Genomic DNA, 5,330 nt, shown 5'->3' on the forward strand with positions numbered 1-5,330 from the left:
AAAGTACTCAATTAAAATCACTACTGCACAGAGAAGAGTTTATATATATATATTAGTTACCTGCAACTTACAAAGAGTTGCAAAATAGCTCAGAGACAATAAACAGAGCTAGAATCTGATAACCAATAAGGGAAATCTAAGAAGGCTGCATTAAAAAAAAGTATGTGTGTGTGTGTGTGTATGTATGTGTGTGTGTGTATATATATATATATATATATACATATATATATATATATATAGAGAGAGAGAGAGAGAGAGAGAGAGAGGGAGAGAGAGAGAGAGGGAGAGAGAGAAAGGATGCATAGTTTTTCACTGAATACATTTTTTTCTACACATGACTGCTTAATAAACAACTACAACCTGAGGCTGATATAATAGAAATAAAGGCTCAAATTCAAGGGAAACTACTGTTATCCTGTACTGCATATAAGTGAGCACACATCTAAAACAAAATATAAATTCCAGACATATTTTTTTTAAAACCAGAACTACCCATTTGTCCCCAGCCCCAAGACCTTTTCTCTCACCCTAAGTCCGTCCTACTTCAAGTGAGGACAGCGTTGTCCACCCAGATACTCAAATCCCCAACTAGGAAGTGTCCAATTCTTCCCTTTCAATCACCATCCGCCCCAACTCTAAGACAAGACAATGCATCAGCAAGTCCTTGTTTGAACATGATAATCTCTTTTGGTTTACTGGAAGCCTCTCACTAGTCCCCAGACTCTACTCTTGCCTCCCCACAATTCATTTTTCTTAAAACAGCCAGCGTATTCTTTTAAAAATGATATCAGATCAAGTCCCTCCACACTCAAAACCAATAGATAGCACTAGGATTTAGAATAAAATCCAAATCCCTTTTATGGGGCATCCTAAGGCCCCATAATATCTGTCCCTGCCTATGTCCCTAACTTCAATTCTTCTCATTTGCCCCCTTATTCAACTTAGTCCTTATTTATTGGAATCCTCTTGATCCTTTGACCACACCAGCCTGGCTCCCGTCTTTGCACTAACATTTTCCTTTATTTGGCTCTCTCTTGTCCCAGATTTTTGAATGCCTGGTTCCTTTTTTGTCTTTCAAAGGCAATTTCCTCAGGGATAACTTCTTGCTCCATTCAATGTAATATAATACTCAAGAACACTGTTTTTTATTTTATTTTTTTCATGGCAACTTACTGCTGAATAAAATTTTAAATTACTTCATGAATTTCACCTATGTCCCTGCCCTAATAAGCAAATTACCTAATTTCAGGGACTGTATCTTTTTTGTTCATGACTGTACATAAACACACAATAAGATTCTAATACTGTTTGCCATCAGTCAATATTAGCTGAGTGAATTATACTTTTTTTCTTTCTTCAGGGAAGTGGATAAAGTACATTTTTCTGAAGTATGATGAAAGTTCTAGAATTTGTGATAGATAAGTTCAGACTACTGAGGGAAGTCTGATTTAGAGAAAAGAGTAACTTAGAAGATCTGCAGGTATGTTAGCTTTAGGGCTAATGGGGAAGAGGAATTAGACTCATTTTCTTAGATCTATCAGCATCTAATTCAAGAAAGACTAGCAGGAGTTTATTTATATATATTTTTTTGCGATACGCGGGCCTCTCTCACTGTTGCGGCCTCTCCCGTTGCGGAGCACAGGCTCCGGACGTGCAGGCTCAGCGGCCATGGCTCACGAATCCAGCCGCTCCGCGGCACGTGGGATCTTCCCGGACCGGGGCACGAATCTGTGTCCCCTGCATCGACAGGCGGACTCTCAACCACTGCGCCACCAGGGAAGCCCAGGAGTTTATTTTTAAAGAAATCAGAATAAAGTCAATGCTGGGGAAATGCTGTAGGCTTTACAATGATAGCAAGAGAAGCTCCCCTACATAACAGTGAGAGCTGGAATCAATGTCTCCAGTTTAGCCTGATTATACATCTGATAGAGAAACGTCAGCTTTCTAATTTGTTATATGGAGATAACAGTCTTATATTCTTGTTTATATTCTATTTAGTTGTATAGATCCAAGGAGATTATTTCTGAGGATATACTTTGAAAAATGAAATACTGTACTAACATGAAGCACCACTGCCATTAAACCCAACACTTAACCTCTAAATCTCCATTTCCCTACTTAAACTATCTCAAAATACCTCTCCCTCTGCTTTTTGAGTCAGAGGTAAATGGAAAAAAATTTATTTTGCTGCTTATGGTAGCAATACAGGTTGCATTAGAAATGAATGGGATGGAAGGACTCTGTTGACTTTGTTTAATCCTGCAATGGGATCCACAAATGTACAGGGCATTCACAGAGTGGAAATTTATGCCTCCAACTAACAGTAATAAGGTAAGTTTACTTTAAAAATGGTATTTGGGGAGTGTTCAATTACTGTGAAGCTATGCCCCCAACCAAAATGTCATCCAGTTCCCTAGAATCATCCACATGTCTTCTGAAAAGGTTTCCTCATTTGCCTCATCCTTCTGGCTTGACTGATGGCTCCCACCCAGCCTAATCACTATCACAAAGCATATGTTGGTTTAGGCTACAACAGACCTTCATAGATCGTTTACTGAATTCTCCCTTGCTGTAAATTGTTATTTTTCTTTGTTGTTAGCAATAATAATACCGGGCATTGTATAAAAACTAGCTACCATTGACTGAATGACTGCCAGGTTTTCAAGCACTGAGCTCAAAGCTCAATGTGCATTAACAATGATAATAACATTTGAGACAGACACTGTTACAAGTGCTTTGCAGTCATTATTAGTAACTCATTTCTTTATCAAAAAACCCTGTGAAGCAGATATAATCTTCCCAAATTTACAAAAGAGAAAACTGAGGCACGATAATATTCCAGAACATGACAGCATTCACAGAAGTGGTTAAGTGGTTAAGCTGCACTGAAGCTGTGACAGAAGCTCTTAAATGTCTTGCCACAATGCTGGAAAGCAGTTATTGTCTTCAGTAGAAAGATACTGAGATCAATTCTCAAAATTCTGAAGTGACTGGCCCTATTTGCATAGTAAAGACTATGTGACAGACCAAGGACTCTATCAAAGTAACCAGATTAGGTCCAAGATGGAATCACTCATGCTAAGTCCCACATCAGCAAACCAGAATTTATCTGTTTCCCTACCTGGGCTCTCCAAGCAAAGGAAGGCCCAGGTCAACCAAGCAATCATGCTTGCCTGCTTACCAAACCCTTATCCAGCTCCCTGTTCCATATAAGGAAAGGAACTCTCCTTTAATCCATTAGCAAATGCCCAGTACATCTTCCTTGACCCTGCTCACTTTGGTCTATAAAAAGCTCTCACCTTGTACTGCTCTTCAGAGCTCCTTTCTACCTGCTAGATTAAACAGTACCCAAGTCATGAATCACTGAATAAAAGTCAACTAGATCAGTAAGTTATCTGTGGAAAATTTTATTTTAACAGCTCTACGGCGATCCTTTCCAAATCCATGATCTCAGCTCTTCCACATACCTCATGAGCTTTTATATCGTGAGAGAACACTGTGACCTCAGTTTCCTCAGGAAAGTGACTCCTCTCTGCCTAATCATATCATAAGGGAAACCAGGGCTAGAATCAGTAAATGTTTCCCAACAAATAGAACTAAACAGTAAAGTGTTTTAATCCCAGCACATCTTTCATTCTAATCACTATATTCTCAGGGGCAAGTACTCAGCAAGCTGTGTGGGAATGACACGCACTGTTTCCATTAAAGTCATAACAGAATCTGTGTACAACACTCCTTCTCACTCCCTCGAAAACAGCTCCCTTGCTCCTCTTCTAGTGAATATTAGCATCTACAATGTGTTCTGCTTTGCCTCTGCATTCCTGGTCTGAAACTCTTTTCTGGAAAAAAGGCTAACAAAGAGTTCCTGGAAGTAAGAATTATGGACCCCCAGGGTACCTAAGGAATAGGAAACTCACAAATTAATCCAATGTGTAATTAGTTTTTTCCTTTTTCTCAGAGTTAATAAAAATTAAGTGTTCTCACAAATACAGTAACTGAATATCCAAAACAATATTACTGAATCATATTGGCTTAAAATATACATGATAGAAGACTCACTTGATTTTTGTCATCAATTAAAAGTTATTAAGTATTAAGGAAATTATATTTTACTTTTTGTTCTGAACATGTTTTATGATTCCTACCTAATCACATCTCCTTCTAAAAAAATTATCTACCTTTTTTAGAGACAAGAGCTAACATGTCCATGTTTTATTTTATAGTCATAGCTGATACCTTGTGAGTCATAGTTGTTCGGGTTGGACTAAGGAACTTGAACCCTTGGACTGGCAGAAGTCTGTGCTTTGTGGAGCCTAGTTCAAAAATAGGCTTCACCATTCATATCTTTCCCTGGGAATCTGGAAGGGTATAATTGAGAGATTACATAGTTAGAAATGGTAATAAAATAGTTTTTGAATATAAAGGCAATAATTAATCTCAAACCCTTTACTTCTCGTATGGCAGAATTTTTCAACTTTGGCACTACTGATATTTGGGGCTAGAAATTTTTTTTTTAATTTTTACTTTATATTGGAGTATAGTTGATTAACAATGCTGTGTTAGCTTCAGGTGTACAGGAAAGTGACTCAATTATATGTATACATGTATCTACTCTTTATCAAAATTTTTTTTCCCATATAAGTTATTACAGAGTACTGAGCAGAGTTCCTGGTGCTATACAGTAGCTCCTTGTTGGTTATCTATTTTAAATATAGCAGTATTATTATTGTTTTTTTTTTTTATGCATGTGGCAGCGAGTACTATCAAACTCCAGTCATAGAGGCAAGCTCTACTGGTGTTAGTGAAAATCCTGCCATTAATATAGCACACTTCCGACACTCAGAAGTTCATTGGCCAAGACTGGCCTCCACTGAGCTTTATTATTGTTATTTTTAACGCGGGTTGTTACCTGGTGCATTGAATGATGTTTGGCAGCATCCTTGAACTCTACTGACCAGAAGCCAGTAGAATCTCCTTCTCCAGTCCTGACAATCACAAATGTTTTCTGACATTGTCAAATGTCCCCTGCCAAAATCACTTCAGCTGAGAATCACTGCCCTATGGATCTTGAACCAGTAGATCAATATACATAGAAATCAAAAGGGAAAGTTTAATAGCTGTCATTCTGGTAAAGCCAGAATACAGCTTGGAATTTAAAATCAAGACTTCTTTCAGGACTTTCCTGGTGGTCCAGCAGTTAAGACTATGCACTTCCACTGTGGGTTCAATCCCTGATTGGGGAACTAAGATCCCCCATGCGGCACGGTGCGGCGAAAAAAAAAAGAAAAAAAAAAAGGATTTCTTTCTTTCCCTCTGAAATGAAACTAGTG

General features: G+C 38.1%; 1 non-coding gene across 1 annotated transcript; it reads right to left on the reverse strand.

Annotated features, from left to right (window-relative positions):
• Positions 1-4,743: 4,743 nt before the first annotated feature.
• Positions 4,744-4,890, reverse strand: LOC117203227 (small nucleolar RNA SNORA62/SNORA6 family). Its single transcript, XR_004485917.1, has one exon. It is a non-coding gene; the product is annotated as a small nucleolar RNA SNORA62/SNORA6 family (small nucleolar RNA).
• Positions 4,891-5,330: the final 440 nt, after the last annotated feature.

Source organism: Orcinus orca, chromosome 10, assembly GCF_937001465.1.
Source record: "Orcinus orca chromosome 10, mOrcOrc1.1, whole genome shotgun sequence".
Lineage (NCBI taxonomy): Eukaryota > Metazoa > Chordata > Mammalia > Artiodactyla > Delphinidae > Orcinus > Orcinus orca.